General features: G+C 38.9%; 1 long non-coding RNA gene across 2 annotated transcripts in view; it reads right to left on the reverse strand.

The window, feature by feature from the left end:
• Nucleotides 1-717: 717 nt before the first annotated feature.
• Nucleotides 718-23,899, reverse strand: part of LOC141373966 (uncharacterized) — a 264,618-nt gene continuing 241,436 nt past the window's right edge. Inside the window, exons 3-4 of one of the 2 annotated variants that reach the window (XR_012380422.1) lie at nucleotides 1,092-1,128; nucleotides 718-786 (exon numbers count right to left, since the gene is read on the reverse strand). This is a non-coding gene — a long non-coding RNA (uncharacterized lncRNA). The remainder of the gene's footprint in view (nucleotides 787-1,091; nucleotides 1,129-23,899) is intronic. The other variant, XR_012380423.1, reaches the window with a different exon arrangement.

The following is a 23,899-nucleotide window of genomic DNA, read 5'->3' on the forward strand; positions in this document are numbered from 1 at the left end:
CCCCCCCCCCCCATTTGGTGTTTCTTAAGAGCTACCCAGGTAGATCCAATATCAGGGTCAAGATTGGGAGGCACTGGTCCACTCTCTTCATCTAAAAGCAACCAAGGGATTCTCCAGGCCTACTTCATTCCCCTTCTTTAGGTTATAGCTTAAGGGTTCAGTTCCCTGAACAGATATCATGGGTGTCAGATATTTTAAAATTACCCCAATAAACATTTCATGAGCACTTCCTATGTGGAAAAGACAAAGAAGCACAAAGCACAACTTTCATCTTTTATGGCCATAACGCTCAATGATGAGATCACACGAGCTTAAGTATATAAAACAGTTATACTATGTAAGAAATACCACGGAGATGGAAAAGAGCCGGAGGACTGACAGGAGAAGAGGCCCTAATGGAAAGCGGAAGTGACCCCTCTCTGGACAGCTAAGAAAAATGCCATAGAAGCAACAGAACAAATTGATAAGGAAGAGCGGAGGAAGCGAAGATGCACCTTTCTTCTTTTTTTAACTTAAAATTTATTTTGAGACAACTGTAGATTCACTTGCAGTTTTAAGAAACAATGCAGAGAAATCCCATCTGCTCTCCACTCAGTCTTCCTCAATGATGACATCTTTCATGGTTAGAGTACACATCACATTTATTTTTGACAGAAGGCTCTGAGTTAGATAAGCAGATTTTTTTTTAAGTTTAAAAACTTAGATAATTTACTTACAAGCACAGATCAACAGTTTACTCCAAACTCCTGGAGGAAGTAGAGACCTTGCTTGACCTTGGAAGGGACACTGAGGAGGAAGAGGAACATGAGATAATTACGGTTAGGCTGGGTACATGTATGTAGAGCATCTGGATCAGATCATTAGGCCCTTGACTGACAGTCTGCTAAGGAGGTGGGTAGGTACTTTCCCAGAAGAAGTCTTAATCTCATTAAAGTTTAATGTAAAAATGCTTAAGCATTTTATCACAAATCTTAATTTCCTTCTTAGTAGGAGGCCGTGAATTACATGAAAAAATTTCTGTCTCAAACAAGGTTTGGGACCAGTTTTCTTTATCATAAGCCAAGGAATTCAATGTGGTGTTGAGAACCCACCTTGAGATTTAGAAGGACCTGAACACAATGCCTCCAACTGCGTCCAGGGGGAACAGGACCAAGAAGATACCCATAAGTGATACACCAGCAACATGGGAACTTGAGCTTCTGGTGTGACATAAATGACTTGATGTTTGTTATATATTACATCCATATTAGGCTTTGATTCCTCTATAATGCAAGCTACAGAAGGGCAGGGATTTTTGTCTATTGTTTACACTGATTTTTCCATTGGAAAACAGATTTTTTCTGTGGAGAAAGTGTAAACAACAGACATTATCAAGCATCTAATAGGCATGCAATAAAGAGCGACTGAATAAATTAACTCCTAAACAGTTAGACATCAGTAATACCACTAGCTCTATATTTGAGTCATGTTGAAGGTGGGGATTTTTAAATCATAACTGCATTTCATGAATTAATATTTGGGGAGCACGTGTATGAGTGTACTGATATATGTCAATGTCACAACTATGAAAAAATTTCAGCCTCATCTTGGACAAGGACCTCACATGGACATAGTGTTGGGGATCCAGGAATCACTCAAGAAAGCTTTTATTGTAATTATAATGATGAAGAACAAGTCAGTGGTTGCTGGGGATTGAGGTGGGGCTGTGATTACAAAGAGATAGCATGAGAAAGTGTTTGGGGTTATTCTGTATTCTGATGATGATGGTGGTTATACAACTCTTTACATATATTAAAATTCATAGAATGCTGGGGGGAGCTGGGTGGCTCAGTCAGTTAAGTGCCCAACTCTTGGTTTCGGCTCAGGTCATGATTTTAGGGTTGTGAAACTGAGTCCTGTGTTCAGGCTCCATGCTCAGCGCAGAGTCTGCTTGTCCCTTTCCCTTCCCCTCTGCCCCTCCCTAACCCCCCCCCCCAGCTCGTGCTTGCTTGCACACACACACTCTCTCTCTCAAATAATAAAAATCTTAAAAAATATAATTCATAGAATGCTGCACTAAGTCAATTACTTTAAAAATAAAATATTTGTCATTAAGTGACTACTAAATGGATATATTACTAAATAGCCAGCCAATGAACTAGTCCTCCCTTCTCGCAGACTAACCTCTGCCTGCATACTTGATCAGATTTCCAGGAATGCTATTTATATTTGATATTCCATCCCCATCCCACCCTTCAGGGCAAGTGACAATGAGAAGGCACCAAGCTCGACCTTCAAATATCTCTCAGATATTTGAAATTGGGATTGTAGCCACAAGTCAATCTCCAAGAGTAACTAGAATGGTAACAACACAAGCTATGGTTGTGAGCCAGCCATATTTCTTAAATATGGTGCAGAAGCTGAGAAAGTAGGCTTGCAGGGTAAAAGGAAGAAGGATGCAAACCCACCAAAAGTGGACATGAAAGAAATGAGAAAAAGAGAAAGAGAGTCAGACATGTTGACTGACTGATTTCGTGGTTCCTCTTCTTGTTCCTCTTCCTAAAGTCTATCTACTTTCTCAGTCTTCATTTCAGTGAGCTAGTCTGTTTCTCTAATATAACCTTGTTTATGTTTATATTTAGTCAACTTCAAGTAATCCTATTTCTAGGATCATAGATTCTAAGTTAATCTACATGCCATTAAATACGAACTTCATCACCTCCAATGTAGGATCATTTGGGCAACTCAACCTCTCTGTGCCTCGGTTTCCTCATCTTTAAAAGAAGGATAACGGTACCCTTTAAAGGATAACCATACCCTTCAAAGGGCTGTGAGGATGGAACGAGTCCATGTCAGGTTGTTAGAGCAATGCCCGACCTAGAGCAAGAACCCAAATACCGCTGTTGATATTTTTGTTTTCCTTCTCCATCTCCTTAACACGAACACAGCTTTATCAGAATCTATATAGATCCCTACACTCCCACTTCAAAGCAAGAAACAGCACTGATCGTCCATGTTTTGCAAGGTAAGAGGACAAAGTATGGGAAAATACCTCATTCATTCTAAGAACCTCAAGATCTCCCCCAAAACACGAAAGAGTTCCTTAAAATAAAATTCCAATATAATGCAAAATTATGAAAATCAGGAGTTTTATTCAATTTCATTAAATTCTGGTAAGATTTCCTACAGAGTTGTATCACACAGTGCCAAAATGACATTCAAGACCATTCACTAAGTTTGTTCCTATTCTCTCTGTGGCATGAATATAGTGGGGAGGTGGAGATGACATCTTACACCCGCATTGTAATTTAGAGTTTACAAAACACTCCCTTGGATTCCATTTCATTTTGATCTCTATGACAGCCCTTTGAGGCAGGTATTATTGTTGAAATTTTACAATGAGAAAATTAAGGTTCAGAGAGAATCCAATGTCATCCAGCTACATAGAGTAGTAACTAGGATGGAGATCTTCTGGCCCCAAGAATTAAGCTTTTTCACAATAATCATAATTATGCCTACCAAACAAACAGCTCTGCAGACGAAGATATTTTCCCCACTTCTCAGATTCTACTCCTAACTCACCTGTTCCAGACCCATACATTTAGTGCTCACAGTAGTCCAATCTGGTAAGCAGACTATCCTCATTGTATAGATTATGTACAATGTACGAAAAGCAGTAGAGGCTCTGCACAATATTATCTTCTACAGGGGATTTCATTTTCTTCTGGCAGCCACAGAGTATGAGCAGGTCACCTTGCTTTCGTAGAGATTGGGTTTCAGGTTTTATAAGTACATCTATGGAATTTGCTGGCCTTGCCATGCCCCTTTCCATGGCCTTTTGAAGTTTCAGTGCCAACTAGGTGGCAATACCTTGCAGGGCTGGGGCAAGGTTCTCCAAAAGGTTGTATATGCTCTGAATCAGCACCCAATATATAGTACTGTTTCTATCATGCCTAGGATTTGAGTCCAGGAATCAAGGAATGACAAGAATGACTGACTCTGCAGGTGATTCAGAGCAGGGCTACTCTTCACCGTAGGCCTGTGGACCAGGCTGCAACTGCCCCGTGCCTCAGGGGTGGGACCACTGCGAGACCTGTGGGAGCGGGGCTTCCCTCCAAAGCCCAGGAGGTGGGGCTGTCCTCAGGGTGTTACTGCTGCCCCGGGGGGTCCAGAAAGGGGATCACTGTGTCAAAGATGATTATCTCCAGACTTAAGATCTAATGGATTTTGCCTTGCTAGTTTCTGGACTTTCTGGGGACCCACCACCCCATTCTTCTTTCCAATGTCTCCCTTTCAGAATGGGATCATCTGTCCTATGCCTATCCCACCATTATATTTTGGATGCACGTACTTGTCTTGTTTTATAAATTCACTGCTGGAGAAGAATTTTGCCTCTAGATGAATCACACTGCAGATATCACCCGCACTTGATTTAGATGATATTTTGATGAGACTTTTAACCTCAGGCTGTAGAGTTGATGGTGGAATGGATTAAGACCTTTGGGACTGTTGGGATGGAAAGAGCATACATCAGGGTTCCCTTGCTTCCTCAATCAAAAAATACCTGGAGGTAGGTAGTCACCTACTCCAAGACACAAATGCCAAGGGTGGGGCTGTCAGAATAAAACATATTTTTTACCTCAGGACTCCTGCTCTGGTCTAATGTCCATGCTGCAGACCTTTCCAACCAAGTTCTTCAATGACTACATCTCTTTGAAGGGTGCCCGAAGTGGACCTACCTTCCACCCATTTCTCCCCATTGTGATGAGTAACTAGCACTACACTGATGCTTCAGTAGGCATATCATGAGAAAGCTGGGTGGCATTCAGGTGGGCAAGGAGAAAGTTCTCTAACCATAAAAATATTAAAATCATGATGTTGCTATAAACATTCTGAGAAATAATTCTTTGGAAATAACTATTATCCAAATCTCTGTACAGGAGAGATAAAAGAGAACAGTGTTTGTACAAACTTTATCAATTAAGAGTGCTACAATCACTATTTCCAATGTCCAATACACACACACACACACACAGAGAGTTTTTTAAAGCATATACTTAAAGCCACAGAATAGGTTTTGAGTGTAAGTTAAAGCAGAAAAAGCTGCAGGATGTCTCCCTATGCCTTATCCGGTTATGTCAGTGAGATGCAGGGTATGAAGGTAAAAAGTTCCTTTAAAGCACCCTTCAGAAGATTTGTTTATTCCTAGCAACATGTGCCTATCAACCTGCCAGTCTCCTATAAGGTCTGTTTTCTTGATTTTGAAAATGATATCCACACCATCCTGTTATCAGCTTCCCTGAGTCACCCACTCCTTTGAAATTCAAATGAAATTAACTCAAGCCACATACCATATGCTGTGGCAAAGCTCAGTGTTGATCCCCATCTCTGTGGAGATTCCTGAGATGTAGGAACAGAACTGTCACTATCACTTAATCATTTCTAGCTCAGAATTCCACAGTTCAGGGGAGACCATTCAGTTTATGGATAAGCACACTTTCTGCCCATTTCTTCACTGTCACCAGAGACTGATCTCCACCTTTTCAATCCTGATTGCAGGCATGGCAGATTTTTACTGGAAGTTTGGACAATGACTACAGCACAGCCAAAAATGTAGCAGTAAATCACCTCACTGTCTTAAAATTCCTTCAACCTCTTGGGGTGCCTGGCTCAGTTGGTTGAGCATCTGATTCATGATTTTGGCTCAGGTATGATCTTGGGGTCGTGAGGTCGAGCCCCTCTTCAGGCTCCAAGCTCAGTGCGGAGTCAGCTTGAGATTCTCTCTCCCTCTCCCTCTGTCCCTCCCTGCTGCTTACACTTGCGCTCTCCCTCCCTCTCTCTCTCTCTCTCTCTCTCAAATAAATAAAATCTTTAAAAAAAATTCCTTCAACCTCTCTTCTGCCAGCAGGATGCTCATGGGCCATGCAGTTCAGCCCATTCTCTCTCCTTCCTCCTCCTTACCTTTCCTTTGTTCCCTGTAAGCCGTAGCTCCTAAGTTACTGCTAATCTCCTATGGAAGCCAGTTTTCAAGGTGCCTTTACTTCATTGTCTCCTTCCTAACTTAACATCTCACCACCTTCCAAACCCAAGGGGTCTATTCTCCTAAACAAAAGGAGGTCTCTCCCTGAAAGAAACTCAGCTGCCAGATTTAAAACTATTAATTTTTACCGTGTCTCAATCCTTCTACTTCAAAATGCAACCAGTAGATGGAACCTAATCTGTACCAGGCACTAATACATAGTGGGTGAACACAACAAAGTTCCTAATTTCATCAAGCTCCCAAGTGGGGGGCTCAACAAACCCTTTTTTGTTTGGAAAAAATATAGTCAAGTCTTCTGCATTAATGAATGAATACAGGCCATCATTTCCACATCTGTGATTTGGAACTCAGACTTTTACAGATAATAATGATTCCTTCTTCTGAGAATATCCACCCAGACCTTCTCTTTCCATAAATAGGGGAGCCACGCCACAAACTACAGAAAAAATGGTCCTAACCAACCTCTACTAAATCCACCTTATCAAAATAACTACCATTCTCCATTTCTTTTGCAAAACATACAGACTGCTCTCCACAGAAAGTTGGAAGCTCATGGCTAATAGGCAACTCTAATTCTTCTGCTAGATTAACCAGCCAACTACCAGTTCTAATTATAACAGATAAGAAGGCTTCTACTGCATTTTTCCAAATAAAAACAATTTCTCCCCAAGTGGAACTCTAATGCCAGCTGTTGAAAAAAGTACTTGTGTTTTCTTCTTACCACAGAGATGACAGGATGCTTCAGGAAGACTTGGCCAGGACTACTAAAATCTACCTTCCACTTATGGTGGAATATAATTCCAATCTCCATTTGCAGAAAGGAAACTTAAGTGGTTGTATCAGTTATCAGTTAACTATTCTGGAATAACAACAGTAAGCATTTATTATTGCTGAAGAGTCTTCTGGTGAGCAGGGAGGTTCTACTGAAATGAGCAATGTTTGGGTGATTTCATCTTGTATCTGCAGTTAGCTGGCAAAGTCACTGAGAGGTAGCTGGTCAAGAATGGCATCACATGTCTTATGCTTGGCTAGCTTTTAGCTGGATGAGAAGGAGTGACTGAAACCTATGAATCTCTACTTCTATCAGGCTAGTTCATGGCAACTAGACAGAGTTCCAAGAGAAAAAGTAGAAGACACAGGACCTACTGAGATCTAGTCTCAATACTGACACACTGTCAGTTCCACCACATTCTACTGGCCAAAGTAACTTATAAGGTGAGTCCAAATTTAGAGAAAAGGAAATAAGATCTACCTATTTATGAAAGGAACTACATGCAAAGTTATATAGCAAAAGTTGTGGATACAGGGAGGAATGGAAAACTGAAGCCGTTATTTTAATTAACATATCACACTGGCTGAGGCTGCATTGTCAACCTTTTTTGTATTGTATCTCATATTTATCTGGAAATTTTAGTACTTAGAAGAAAGTCAGTAGGTTTCCTTCCATTCCAGACATAGAAAGTCATGAGAGACAGCTGCTCTCAAACAAAGAATCAAAACAAGTCACTTAAGCCATACCAAAGAGCTGAACCCACATACGTGTGCACGTGCGCACATACACACACCCCCCGAAAGAACAAACCTCCAGAAAGTGAGAGGCCCTCTACACAAACAAGAGACTCAACACTGCCCTAATCTCTGGTGATGCTGTGATGCTGTAGCAAATGGGAAAAGCAGGAAAACATAAAATTTCTAAAAAAAATTAAAAAGACATGTGAATGTTGGCATGAGAAATTAGAATTTCAAGAAGCCCCAGCCACAAAGCAAGTTTCAATACATCTACTAAATACTTTCTCAAAGGTCCTGGTGGGAGCTTTGCCCCAAAAGTAGGAGTAGAGAAAGAGGTGAGAAGAATCACCCCTGAAATACATCATTCCTCCTCACATGTAATAATACTGTGTCCAAAAGGAACGAAGAGGCAGGTGGGAGAGATGAGACAAATCTCTTCCCCATTCACACTGGATTTCACCTAAGCAACACTAAGGTAGGACAGTAGAACTGAGAGAAACCATAACACATTTCAGGCTTTCAATCATTAAAGAATGGGGGACAGAGAGTAGATGTGATAAAATCTCCCTTAAAGTTATTCTAGTCCTTTATGATGATTATAGTTACAACTCTTAGAAGACCCAGACGGCAAAAAGCAGGGCTGAAAAGTTTCCTATGCTAAATTAAGGAGCAGGACTGGAGAGCAGAGTATTCCCCAGAAACCCAATATGCTAGCAGGTTGGTGGGATACCAGGGAAAGATTCCTCCCCCCCACCAAATCTTGTAACTGGCAACTTGTTTGTGCAGCACAGACATATTTTTGTAATACCACTAGCACCCAGATCCCAGGTCTACTCATTGGAAAATCCTGATCCCACAATCTAATCACTGGAAGCCAGGGGTAAACTGAATTAAATAAAAGCTGCAACAAAGCCCAGACTGAGCTTACAAATCAGACTGAATCAGCCTTCACCATGGTATAAGAAAGGGTGCATCCATTTCTGGAGGTAAACATTATTTACTTCAGTCTTTATGATTCTTTTATCTCCAGCATACAATCAAAATAAAATCACAAGACATATCAAACAACAACAAAGAAATGCAACTCTGATAAGGAAATAAAACAGAAAATTGAAGCAGATCAAGAAATGGCCCAGAGGTTGGAATTGCCAAGTAGAGACTGTAAAAATAACTGATTAAAAATGTTAAAATATCTAGGTGAAAATGCATGACAAGATGGGAAGTTTATCAGAAACATATGAACTATACAAAGTACCAATTGGAAATACAAAAATGAAAAATAAAATATCAGGAAAAAAAGAATTTATGATTGGCTAAAGAATAGGCTAAGCATAAAAAAGGGGAAAAAAATGAATGAGTAGATGAGTCTATAAAAGGTATCCAAACTAAAACAAAAACAGAAGGAGTAGGGGAAAAAATGGGCATGAGAGACTTGTGACACCATATCAAATTGTCCAACTATGTGTAACTGGAAATATAGAGAGGAAATACGTTAAGTGAAAACAACTGAGAATAGCCCAAAAGGATTAAAGATATTAACCCACATATCGAAGACATTCCACAAACACCAGCAGGAAACAAGCAGGATAAATACAAAGAAAAAAATATAGGCACATCACAGTAAAACTGCAGAAAACCAAAAATAAAGAGCACATCTTAAAAAGCAGCCAGAGATAAAACATAGTACATACAATGGAAAAAATTATATGAATGATGGCTGCCTTCTCAGCAGAAACAATGAAGATCAGAAAAAAAAAAAAAAGCACTAACATCTACAAAGTATTGAAAGAAAAAAAAGTCAACCTAGAATTCTGTATCAATCACAAATATCCTTCAAATTTCAAGGGAAACACAGAAATCCTCAGACAGACAAAAGCTAAGAGAATTCATCTCTAGCACACTTAAGCTACAAAAAATGATGAAAGAAGTGATTCAGGGTGAAAGGCAATAAAACTAAAAGGAACTCTGAAAACCAGTAAGAAATGAGGAGCACTAGAAAGGTTAAATACTTGACTCAATGTAAAACATTTTTACTTTAGTACTTTTATTTTATATAAATATATTTTCATAAATTTCATTTAATTATTTAAAGCAAATATAACAATGAATTGTGAGGCTTATTACATAAGTAGCAGTAAAATATAAGATGGCAGCAGGAAGAGTTGGAGAAAGGAATTGGAATTTAATTGATATAAAGTTTTTATAGTCTCTGTGAAGTGAAAGAATGTTATTTGAAGGTAGTCTCCAATCATTTAAAAGTGCATATTGTAATCTCCAAGGCAACTACATCATACTAATAAAAATGAGTAGCTAAAACTTAATTACAGAAAAAAAAATATTAACAGATTCAATTTACCCAAAAGGAAGCAGAAAAGGAAGATAGAACAAAGAATGAGAGACAAAGATATAAAATAAAAATCAGAAGGGGAAACTAAAACTCAATCTTATTCCTAATTACATTAAAGGTAAATGAACAAAACCAGCCAATTAAAGGGCAGATAGTTGGACCAATGGGGAGTAATCCAATAACGATATGCTGTTTACAACAACAACACACACACACGCACACTTTAATTATAAAGAAAAATACAGGTTGATAGACAATGTATACAATATAAACATCAAGCATAATAAAGCCAGTATGGCAATATTAATATCAAAAAAAGTAGAATTACAGAAAATAGTACTACTATAGATAAGAAGGAACATTTCATAATGATGAAAGCATCAATTCATCAAAAAACAGAGCAATCCTACATGTTAATTTAGCTCTAACAACAGAGCTTCAAACATATAACATAAATTGACATGGAACATTCTCCAAGAATGTAATAAACATAAAAAAATTTAAACCATACACAAGAAAAAGATCATACAGAAGATATTCCCTAAACACAACAGCATTAAATTGCAACTGAATAAAAAATAAAGTATCTAGAAAAATCCCCAAGTTTTAAATTAAATGACACATTTATAAATAATTCATAGATCAAAGAGGAAATGATGAGGAAAATTAGAAAATATTCTGGACTGAGTCACAATGAAAATGTTGGAACATATCAAAATTTATGAGATACAGCTTTAAAAATGCTTACAGCAAAATTTAGAGTATCAAATGCTTATTACTTGAAAAGTATACAGTTCTAAAATAAAATCAATAATCTAAGGCAGGAGTCAGTAAACTATGGCCATGGGCTAAATCCCATTTCCTGCTGTTTTCATAAATAAAGTTTTATTGAAACAAAGGCACACTCATTCATTTACATTTTGTCTATGGCTGCCTTCAAGCTGCAATGGAAAAAATGGGGTAGTTGTAACAGACCACGTGGCCCACAAAGTCTCTATTTACAATCTATTCCTTTATTTTCAATCCCTTGTGTAAGTTTTCACCTTGACAAATGAGAACAAAGTAAGCAGAAGAGATGAAATCATAAAGAGCAAAAATTAACGAAGTATAAAATGGGAAACAATAAGAGAAAATATATAAACCACATGTTGGTTCTTTAAAAAGACTAATAAAATTGACAAATCACTACCACAACTGAAACAAAAAGAAGATATAAATTATTAAGAAGAGGAATTAAAAGAAGAACATCATCAAGGGGCACCTGGGTGGCTCAGTTGGTTAAGCGACTGCCTTCGGCTCAGATCATGATCCTGGAGTCCCAGGATCGAGTCCCACATCGGGCTCCCTGCTCAGCGGGGAGTCTGCGTCTCCCTCTGACCCTCTCCCTTCTCATGCTCTCTCTCACTCTCTCTCTCTCTCAAATAAATAAATAAAATATTAAAAAAAAAAGAACATCATTACAGATCACATGGACTTTTTTTTTCTTTAATGGTCAGGGAGTTTTTTGAATCACTTAATATCAAATTCAAACACTTCAATAAAAGAGATGCCTTAAAAAAATAAATTATCAAACCCCTGCTTGGCAGGGAGTCTGCTTCTCCCTCTGACCCTCTTCCCTCTCATGCTCTCTATCTCTCATTCTCTCTCTCTCAAATAAATAAATAAAATCTTAAAAAAAATTTAAAAAAAGCTAAAAAAAATGAAAAAAATTCTAAATATCCTCATATGTATTAAAGAAATTGAGTTCATAGTCAAAAACCAAAACTTTCCCATAAACTTCAGCACAGACAGTGTTACCAGGGAATTCTACAAACATTTAAAGAAAAAATGATATCAATTGTACACAGCCCTTTCAAAAAAAATAGAGGATGAAACAGTTTCCAACTCATCTAGGAGGCCCACGTAACCCTGATACTGACACTTGACAAGGATTATCACAGAAAAGAAAATCACAGATCAAAATATCTCATGAAGAAATGCAAAAATTCTCATGAAAATCTCAGCAAACAGAATTCAATAATACATTTTTAAAAGTTAATGCATCGTGACCAGGTAGGATTTATCCTAGGAATCAAAGATTGATTTAATATTCAAAAAAATCAATTAATGTAATACATCCGTGGCAAAAGACAAAAATCATATTATCATCCCAACAGATACAGAAATTCAATACCTTTTTGTGATAAAAAAAAAACTTCAATAAGGAAAAAAACTTTAAGTTGAATAGCAAACCTATGAAAAACCTATAGCTATCACCATATCTCTTACCATATTTAATGTTAATCGTTTTCCCCCGGATTAAAAACAAAGCAATGATGCTTTTCTTACCACTTGTACTCAATAATATCCTGGAAATCATACAAAATGCAATAAAAAAGAAATGAAATGTATAAGTATTAGAAAAGATAAAATTCTAGTTATTTACAGACCACACTATTGTGTATGTAGAATGTCCAAAGGAATCTACCAAACTACTAAAACTAACGAGTAAATACGACAAAGTCACAGAACACAAGGTTGACATACAAATTAATTTTATAACCACACATAACCAAGAAACAATTGAAAACTGAAATTTAAAAACACACTGGCTCTTTCCTTTTTCTTCCCCTTTCCTTCCTGAAAAGCTCTGTCCAAAAGCCATTAGGTGGGCCTGAACACAGTTAGGCATCTCTGTAGGGAGGTGGGGTAAAGTTGTCATGGGACAGTACATGGTACTGAAGCCCAAGCATAGTAAAAAGAACATTTTCAAGAGAAGCTGGCCCATTGCAAAGTGTCAGAGTCTGAGCAGAGTGAAAGGGTTGTTTGCATGGTGGAAGGTGGGTAGGTTCAGGGCACCAAAGCCCATGTAGGTTGAACGGGACATCCAAGAGGGAGGGGAAGCCCAGCACAAGGTGCTGGAGTCTGAGTAGGGTGAGCAGGGTGGCAGCAATGACAGGAGAATGATACCCACAGGGGGAGTGATCAAATAAGTAAACATACTGAGGGTAATGGGAGTTAGATTTCTATCATAAAGAGATGTACAAATATGAAAAGGTAGAAAATTAAAATGAACTCCGGAGTGTCAGATGAAATTAAATGTACTGGTATAAACCAATGGTTTTCCACAAATATAGACAGGTATCCATATAAACAATATATATAGTAATGAGCATACCTAACACCCAAGTGTTGGTTTCTGAACACCATTCTGAAATAAAAGGATTAAGGGCTTCTTGGATAAATGGCTACTTCCAGATCGAAAGCAAGAAAAGTAAGATGAGCCTGGAACATTTTTTTTTGTTAGAAAGAAAGTAAGTAGTTAAAGCACAAAGCAGGTATGTCAAACAGACATGGGGGCCAGCTTGAAGGTGCTCCTATCAGCCCAATCCGGGACAATTTGAGCATCAAAATAAAGAAAGATATTAATGAATTAAAGTCTATTAAATAAAATAGGAATGCATAAAAATAGGAATACATGAGCATATGCTGATAAAAATGAATAATTTTGAAGTTTGATAAAAATAAGACACTCTCAAAATATCACTAAACAAATATTTATTACAAAGATATAAATAGTAAATTTACAGTGGAGAAGTCTAATAGACACTACTTTAATCAATCAAACATCAATCAAAGTTAAAAATCCCCAGTAAGAGAACAAATCAAAACTATGTGCCACTTGACAGGATGCAATAAGAATAATACAGCCCTGTTTCCATGATATTTCTGCCAAAGATGAATAACCTAAATCTAACCAAAAGGAAAAATCAGACCCATCCAAAGCCTATAAAATAATCATAAAATTTGTCACAGTCATAAAAATCAAAGAAAGACAAAGGAACTATTTCAAATTAGTACAACAAAATACAACATAGGATTCTGGATCAGATGCTTGTCCTATAAAGAGCATTTTGGAGAAGCTGACAAAATTTAAATGGAGTCTTAAGATTATATGTTAACAACATACCGATGTTTATTTCCTGATTTTGAAGGTTGTATTGTGGTTATTAAGGGAAACACCCTTGTTTTTAGGAAATGCATGCTGAAGTATTAGGGGATGGTATGATACCAGATAGACAAATTACTCTCAAATGCTTTAGAAAAAGTTTCTTTGTTCTCTACTTACAACTTTTTGGAAGGTTTGAGGTTCTTTCAAAAAAAGAGAAAAACAGTATAATTTGCAATAATATCAAAAGTGTCAAATACTCAGGGATAAATCTAATGAAAGATGTATATGACATACCTACGAAAAAAAACCAAAAAACAAAAACCAACAACAACACAGTATTACTGAGAAAAGGTAGAGACTTGAATAAATGGAGAGTTATACAACGTTCATAGATTAGAATACTCACTGTTGTTAAGACAGTCATTATCCCTAAACTGGTATGCAACTTCAACATCATTCCTATCAAAATTCCAGCAGGGTAATTATTACAAATACACAAGATAATTCTAATATTTATACGAAAGTACTACGGATCAAGAATAACCAAAGCAAAATTGAAAAATATTAACAAAGCTAGAGAACTAACACTATCTAACTACAAGTCTTATTCCAAAACTATAGTAATCTAGACAGTTTCATAGGATGGTAGGATAAAAAAATAGATCACTGAAAAAGAAGAGACTATGAAGAAATAGACCCACATTTAAATGGTCAAATGATTTTTCCTAAAGATGCCAATTCAGTTGTATGGGGTAAAGAACATCTTTTTAACAAATCTTGCTAAAATGACTGAATTCTATATATGGAAAATAATGAACCTTGATCCTTTTTCTCCATATAAACAAAATTAATTCAATATGAATCATGTGCTTAGACATAAAATTCAGAAATTTAACACTTTTAGAAAAAAAATCAGAATATTCTCATGACCTTGGATAGACAAAAATTTTTTGAACAAGACACAAAAAATACAAACCCTAAAAATTAAATTTTGAAAAATGAGACTTCATCAAAATTAAAACTTTCCACTCATCAAAAGACACCATTATGACAATGAATAGGGCAAGACAAAGATTAGGAAATATATTTACAACATCTATATATAACAATGGACTTATATCCAGAATACACAAAAAAATAAATGAACAATTAAAAAAATAAGCAACTACATTCTTAAAAATTCACAAAATACCTTAACAGATGCTTCACAAAAGAAGATATACAAAAAACCAACAAGTACTGGGTGCCTGGGTGGCTCAGTTCTTAAGCGACTGCCTTCAGCTCAGGTCACGATCCCAGGGTCCTGGGATCGAGTCCCACATCGGGCTCCCAGCTCGGCAGGAAGCCTGCTTCTCCCTCTCCCACTCCCCCTGCTTGTGTTCCTGCTCTCGCTATCTCTCTCTCTCTCTCTGTGTCAAATAAATACATAAAATCTTTAAAAAAACAAAAACAAAAACAAAAAAACAAATAACCAACGAGTATTTCAAAAAGGATTCAATATCATCATCCTCAGGGAATGTTGACTAAAGACCATAACCAACACTCGAAGCCCAGAAGAATGGCTAAAATAAAAGACTGACAATGCCAAATGTTGACAAGTATGTGAAACAACTGGAAATCTCACACTTTGCTGGTATGAGTGTACAAATGTCACCAGCACTTTTAGAACTACGTGTCAGTTTCTTATAAAAGTTAAACAGATGTGTACCCTCTGATCCATCTGTTCTTCAACTAGATACTTACTCAACAGAAATGAAAACATGTTTACTCAAAATCTTATATAAGAAAAACATTTTTAGAAATATAAGAAATACATGGATAACTGTCAAAAGGTGGCAACAATGCGAATTCCCATCAACTGGAGAATGTTGAAGCCTTCAATGGATTTACTATACAGCAATAAAAAGAATGAGCTACTAATACACATGACAATATGCATGAATCTCAAAAACAAGCATGCTAAACAAGAGGATCCAAAAAAAAGAAATCCAAACCATAAGAATAACCATATATATGGAATCGGTATACAGACAAAGCTAATCTAAGATGACAGAAATCAGCAGTGGTTGCTGGCAGTGGGAGGTGAAGCCAAAACTGACTGAAAAGGAGCCTAAGGGCTTCTGGGATGATGGAAATCTGTGTCATTTTGAGTGGTGATTTCACTGGTGTATATAACTGTCAAAATTCAGTGCATTTTCCTGTATATTAATTATATATCTCAATGAATAAAAGAAGGTACTTTACTCTAAATGTCTGGTTCAGGACCTATCTCAGATGAACGTTTCAGTGTTTAGATTTCTTCCCTGCAGAAGAGCACAATGTTTGAAAAATTAAACATTTAGGATATGTATAATACATCAGTATACACATTTGTAGCTCAGTGCTTCTAAATAGTTGCTACCCAACCAAAAAATCAGTAAAAGAGAGCCATCACAATCATGCGTAATTGGCCAGCCCCCCGTCATGTCCTGGGTTGTATCAAACTGCCATTAGCACCCTATCCGTGACTTGGGGACCATGAAGTCACAGCTACATCACTGAGGTTGAGAGCACTACTTTGCAAGTCAGGCAGACGTAGGCCCGAATTCTGCCTCAGAAAATGCCTAGCTTCATGCTCTTCTTTAAGAGTTCTGCGAGCCGTAAGTCTAGTCGTAAATGGGTGGAGAGTTCTTCTCATTTCTATCTATTAAAGGGACCTCCTAATTTTAGGTCTATCCTAAGGGTCACAAGATGTAGCATCAGCTCCAGTGACACAGGCCACACGAGAATCATAAATGCATACTTCACTTAGCCCCTCACATCCTCAGCCACCCCTTCCCCTCTTTGGAAAATAGCAAGTGAATAACCGAGACGTGACACCAAGTGGCATGGGCATTGGAAAAAAATGCAGCCAGAATGTAAAACGCCTTCCTGGAACAAGACTGTCATGGGGCAAATAGATATTTACTTATTTTGGGGTTTGCGTGATCAAGGATGCCACTCCCCGGCCCTGGGTTCTCATTTAACGCCCCTCAGGCATGCAATTGTTTGACAGGCTTAAAACACATGAGTCTATTTCCGAAAATGGAGACAGACATCAAGGCCCTCCTGTCTGAGTGTGTAGAACAAAGAGCAAAGAGCAGAAGAAACCAGCAACAGAGGGTGAGCCCACAGACAGCTGCTGCTGCATCTGTCTTAGAGCAGAAGCAAGGAAAATGCTCCTTTGACTTTGGAAAACTTTCCATACCCTCCCCCATAACTGCTAAGCTACCCCAGACTTCCTCACTAAAGCCCCCGGCACACCTATCTTCCAGGATATAGGTGTGACCCTCTTTTCTTATTTCGAGTCAGGGCGAGACCTCCAGATTTAGTCACCACTGCTACAGGGACCCTCAGATGGTTTGCTGAACCAGGAAGAAGACTGAGCAGCAACAAGGTGGCAGGACGCTCCTTCACAGAGAGCCACATGCTCCTAAATCATTCATACACTTTCCTCTGGGCAAGCCAACAATTTAAAACCTTCCAACATGGGTCTTCCAGGAATTATAAAAGTGGGAGTGCGTCCAGATTTGAGGACTGGTGGCCCCTGTTCCCTGGTGCCACCCCAGCTGGAAGACAGCCAGGAACTGGGTTTACAGAGTCTCTTTGACAGAAATGGAGATTAGCAGGTGTTAAAGACAGATTAGCAACTAAATGAGTTCCTCACTGGCATAATCAGTATTCAAAAAAGGAAGGTTTTAGAGAGAAGGTGGGCAGCTGCCGGGAGTCTTCTCTGACAAGAAGAAATTTGCCTGCATTTGCCAGGCCTGTGCAAACTCAAGAAACCAAAGCATAAAGGTAGCCCATTAACGGACTCTGGAGCGGGCAGGCACTCAGGCAGAATGTGCATCTGAGATAAGATGGGGTCAGAGCAGGTTCGCTTTTGTTTTCCAGGCACTTCCCAGGGGATGGGAAGGAGGAGGTTCCATTTCTGTCCCTTCCTTTTTGTCCTGACTCCGGTTCTGACTCTAGTGCCGGTATACCTGGGGTTGGTGCAGTACCTTCCTTCTGCAACCTGAGGTCTGGGGCCATTGGGCTGGAGGGTAGAGGGAAAAGTTTGAACAGTCTCAGATGAAACAATGCTGTCTTGGTCTGTTCAGGCTACTATAACAAAAATACCACAGACTGAGTGGCTTAACCATCAAACCTCTTACTCACAGTTCTAAAGGCTGGGAATCTAAGATCGAGCTGCCGGCAGGTCCGGTGTCTGGAGGGAACCCTCTTCCTGGTTTGCAGATGGCTGTCTTTTCTTTATACTTTCACTTGGCAGAGAGAGAGAGGTCATCTCCCTTTTCTCTTCTTAAAAGGGCACTAATCCCACTCATGAGAGCTCCACCCTCATGACCTAATTACCTCCCAAAAACCCCACCTGCTAACATCATTCCATTTTGGGTTGGGCAGCAACATATAGAATTTGGGTGGGACACAAACACTCAATCCATAGCAAATATCAAATACACAGTCAGCAAGATTTTTAGAGCAAAAGAAAGAAAACAACTATTTATTAAAGCACCTACTATGTGCCATGCATTTTACGGGGCCCCTTTCATCATTTTATGTTAACCCAAAGGACAGATTAACCCAAAAGACCTAGTCCACATTAGTAGACATAGAATAAGAGAAACTAAAGACAGACTGAGTTCCCTGTTTCTCTCCTTCCCATGGTTTTGTATTTCCTCTTTAATGCTATTTTGAATTTGTTTGGGCTCAAATTATATTACACCCTTGTCATCTCCATTAGCTAAAATGTATTTATGGCTGATTATGCATGCAGAAAATAAATTAAATATCTGAATAACATTACCAGTAATTGGTGAAATTGCCTTATGTTTTCACATCCTTACAACAAAAAAGGCATCAACAAATGACCGGGAAAACAAAAGGATAATCCATTATAATTGTCCATATTACCATAGAGATAGGACAGACACAATTATGGGCAATTTCAGTGTCTAAAAATCAAGTGTGATGAAAATTATATTGACGTTAACAAAAAAAGAATGACTTTAACTGGGACTTTAAAACAACTGCTAGTCAGGATAAAAGGGAATAGACCCTGCTCGGAAACATCGGCCACTGACTTGGAAGTAGATGCTGAATCTCTCAAGTTCTACAAAATATAAACCATGGCTGAAGTGCTCATTTAGATCTGCCGGATTGATTCTTCATGATACCGTCACCCTTCAGACACCACTGGTTTATTGGTGAAATATTTACGCTGATTTAGGGAGACACTCTAATGTGTTTTAGTTTCTAAACACCGACGTTCCAGCTCCAGCAGAGCCTGATACATATACTAGATGAGACTGGCTTCATCTCTCCTTCAGTTGCATATCTGTGTTTTTTGAAAATGCTATAAATTTTAAATATTTATCACAGTGATCATTTTATTATGGTATAGGTACCGACCAGTTGGGAAGGGTGCCAGTTGCTGTATCAGAGCAGGATTTGGGACCCCTTTTGTGTAGGAAAGGGGCCCCAGTCACGGGGGTTCACAGAGAAGCTGCCATATACCAACCAATATGGAAGTCTTTTACTGTTGTAACAATGGGGCAACTGTACAATGTGTCCAGCTAAATGTCAGCACTGCACAGACGCACAGATGCTGGCCTCTCACTTTGCCTCACTTATCCAGGTGGTTCTTCTCAGCATCTTGCCAAATGGACACCCCAGGAAACTGCAGCCCTGCAGACCTCTGGCAGGTAATATGGCAGCCTACGCCAAAGACCATTTCTATAAGAACACGCCTTCACTTTCAGCACTGACAGCTTGAAAACCCCAGTCCCGCCCACAGAACACAGCAGCTGGGGCCCAAACACAGTTAGCACCATTCTAATTTCTAAAGCCAAAAATGCAAGAGATTTAAAACAGAGAAAGTCTCCAAATCTACCCAAGGGAACCTAAAGAATAAAACAAATCAACAAAGAGAGACGTGGCAGGACCTGTACCTTGAGAGAAAGAGAACCTTCCCATTTACACTGTGAGAGTGAACTTTATAAAGTGCAGATCCAGTCATGCCATTCTCAAAGTTCCTCGATTGCCAAACCTTTACTATGGCACCCAAGAGACTTGCCTCTCTCTGTTTCTTGCTGCCTACACCTTCCATCTAAGCAACACTGAACCCACTGTGGTATCAGAACACACCGTATACTCCCACTCCATTGAGTGCGTACTCCATTACAACCCATGGCTTAAGTCTTGGAATTGTTTGCTAGAAACCCACCTAGTTGCCTTCACCCAAGTGTCCTGAATAACACAAGGCTTGGTACCTGTTAGGTCACAATAATTTGGGCCCAAGAGATAATTCAATTTAATCACCAAAAATGGTGGCCAGACTACCATAAATCTTTGGGAAAATAAAGATATGTCTAATATATTCCAAGATCACATGATCAAAAATGAGCGGACCTGAAAATTAAAAGGCCAACCCTGTCACGGTGGAGTGGTAAAGATGAGGAAGAATTGGAACTCTTATCCGTTACTGATGAGAATGTAAAATGGTACAACAACATGGAAAACAGTCTGGCAGCTTTTTAAAAAGTTAAACATATACCCTACTATATGATCCAGCCTTTCCAGTCTTAAATATTTATCCAAGAGAAATGAAAGTATATATTCATACCAACTTTTTACACAATGTTCATACAAATTTGTAATAGGCAAAAACTGGAAGCAACCAAATGTCCTTAAACAAGTGAATGGATAAACAAATTGTGGTACATGTATACAACAGAATACCTCCCAGCAATAAAAAGCAATGAACTATTGATACATAACAACATGGATCAATGTCAAAGCAATGATGCTAAATGAAAGTAACCAAGCAAGAAGAGTATATGCTATATGATTCCACCAATATAAAATTCTAGAGAATGCAAAGTCATCTACAGTGATAGAAAGCAGATCAGGGCTTCCTGAGGGATAGAAAAGGGAGGGATGGAAAAGGGAGGAAAGAGAGACTATAAACGGGAAAGGGGAAATTTTGGGGGGTGAGGGCCATATTCACTATTTCTAGTATGATGATGGTTTCATAAGTATATAGACAGGTCAAGACTCATCAAATTCTATCCTTTATTTTATATATTATATTTATTATATTACATTATATTATATATATACACACATATATATATATGTATATATATATATATATATATATATATATATATATATATATATATATTTTAAAGTGGGCTCCAGGCTGGGCAGAGGCTTGAGCTGAGCCACCGAGATGCCCCTCAAATTCTAAACTCTAAATACGTGCAGTTTATTGTCTGTCAATTTTACTTCAATAAAGTTATAAAAAAATTTAAAACTAAGCATATGCTTTATGAGAAACCAGTCACTGTGGTTTAGGGAATGCTCTGATTTTAGAAGTAGAGGTTAGAGACTGAAAACAGTCACCCTTTAGAAGAAGGACAAAATATAAGAAAAAAAGTCTAACAGTCAAGGTTGTCCAATAGGTAGTGAGTTGCCAGTCCCTGGAAGTATTAATCTGATGACCACTATTAGTCTTAGAAATGGATTTCTGTCCTGGTTGGGCAATTCTTGTATACGATCCCTGAGATTCTTGAAACTCTAAATTCACTCGTTCACTGAGATGGCACTGGCAGGATACATTTGCTGGTAGCAAACTCCCTGTTACGGATGCTCACAAAAACAACCATTAGGAATTTTCCTCAAGAATAAAAGAAGTGAAAATAATTCAAAGGACTAGACTTCAAAGTGGAGTTGAAAGGAAATCAGTTCTTCAGATACAGGAATTACAAGTGAGTACAAAGAGAACAGTGAGTGATGGAACTTTGGAGAGAGGGTGGATGGGTGGCAGACAGTCTGGCTGTGAGAATATGTGGGAGCAGGGGGCAGCACTGGGGTCTAGAAAACCTCGGGGGTTGATGTAAGAAACTAAAAAACAGAGGTCTCAGCAGGGGTGGAAAGGCTGGTGTCCAGGAATGTTTTATCACAGATGCTGATGGACTCGATCTGGAATTATCTTTTAAAGAACAAAATATAACCCCATGTTCAAAAGCTTCCAATAGCTTCCTGTCGTACTTATAATACCATTAAAATTCTTTACCAGGGTTGCACGGGTACTGCTAAGTAAAAACTGCAAGACGGACAGAAATGTACAGCAAAGATGGGATAGGATTTAAAACAAAGACAATAAAAATTCCTTGTGTGTGTATGTGGATTCTACATGAACATTTTACACAAAGGCATCACTCTCGACGATGACACTAAATTAAAACTTCTCCTAAAGCCTGTCCCAGGTCCCCCATAAGCCCCACTCTGGCATATGGTGCTGCTCTGAGGGGGAGACAGGGATAATTGCTGGAAGCAGAGGGGGTCCGTCAAGGAGCAGTTGTGATCCACCATCCACCTGGATGAAGCAATTAAATGATCGAGTGAGTAAATAGTAACAAGATGCCAAAGGGATGAAAATTGACTTGGGTAAAGGGAAAATGAGGTCAATTTCCTCACTCCTAAAAAACAAGGTGAATGTTAAGGGCAGATTCTTCTCTTTATCTCACGTCCCCTCCTTGGCTCATAGAGGAGAGGACAACACTCTGTTCCTGTGGGAAGGAAGCTGGCAATTCTCTGCACGCTTTTTCTTCCCCAAAGAAAAGAGGAAAGAACTAAAATAACTGGTCAGAGGGGAACACCTACTGGACAGTGGTTTCTAAAGGACAGGGATGGGGTGACTCAGAGGTAGGACCCACTGCCGAGCACTTGCTCTTTGAACACATACCAGACATCCCTTTCCTTCTATCTTCTGTGTCTCAAGGTCTCTAGGGTTCATCCCTGTACCTGGATGGATAACTCAAGTCAGACCTGACCTACAAGTTAACTGTCTTCAATTCCAAGGAGAAAGCATAAGAGGCTCTACTCAGCCTCAGGCTACGTTGTTATTCAAGGTTTAACTGGAGACTCTGCTTTGGATGTAGTTAGGGGAGTTGGGTAGCTATCAACAAAATGGAACCATGTGCTTTGTGAGGGAGCCCATAAGTCAGAATCCTGGAAGAAAAGGGAAGAGACTGGCAGGATATGACTACCATGAAGTCTTAAACAGTGAGAAAAACCAGTGGAGTTACACAAAGGAAGTAGCAAATTAGTCTGTGAACATACAATGACATTAGGCCCTCTTCTATCTCCTGACACCACCACCACCACCACCACCACTGCTGTGAGGTACTCACTCTTCTCTCCACTTCATGTTTGATTACGTGGAGATAGAGCTCTGTGGACTGAATGTTTGTGTCCCCCAAAATTCTTATGTTGAAACCTAATCCCTTAGGTGATAATATTAGGAGATGAGGGCTTTGGGAGGTGATTAGGTCATGAGGGTGGAACTTTCATGAATGAGATTAGTGTGCTCTTAAAAGAGACACCACAGAGCTCCCTAGCCCCTTTCATCATGTGAGTACATGGCAAGAAGATGGCCGTCTATGAATCAGGAAGCAGGCTCTCACCATGCATCGAGTCTGCCAGCACCCTGGTCTTGGACTTCAGAGCCTCCAGAACCATGACAGATATCTATTGTGAAGAAACTACTCAGTCAGGGGGCACCAAGTTGGGCGGCCAACTCTTGATTTTGGCTCAGGTCATGATCTCAGGGTCCTGGGATTGAGCCCCGCATCGGGCTCTGCACTCAGTGGGGAGTCTGCTTGAGATTCTCTCTCTTCCTCTGCCCCTCCCCCTGCTCACTGGTACACGCGCACTCTCTCTCTCTCAAAAATAAATAAATAAATAAATCTTTAAAAACAAAATGAGCAACCCAGTCAGCTTCATCCAAATGGATGAAGACATAGAGTTAAAACAACTGGTAGTGGTACCAGGCTAGCACCAGAGAGCTCTTCATCACTGCACTATTCTACCAATTTAAATGAATGAAAAGATACCCTAATGATTATTATGTTATGATTACCGTTCGAAAGAGAAAAATACTAAACCAAGTATGCCCAGCAGCTCTCTAAACCAAAGAGAGGTAGGAAAAGCACAGAAAAAGCAGTGTGGGGTAGTGGGCAGAGCTCAGAGTGTGGTCCCAGAAGTCTAGGGTTCAAGTGCCAGTTCTACC

The sequence above is a fragment of the Callorhinus ursinus genome, unplaced genomic scaffold (assembly GCF_003265705.2).
Source record: "Callorhinus ursinus isolate GAN/ISIS: 27379988/994484 unplaced genomic scaffold, GSC_fseal_2.0 scaffold13, whole genome shotgun sequence".
Taxonomy (NCBI): Eukaryota; Metazoa; Chordata; class Mammalia; order Carnivora; family Otariidae; genus Callorhinus; species Callorhinus ursinus.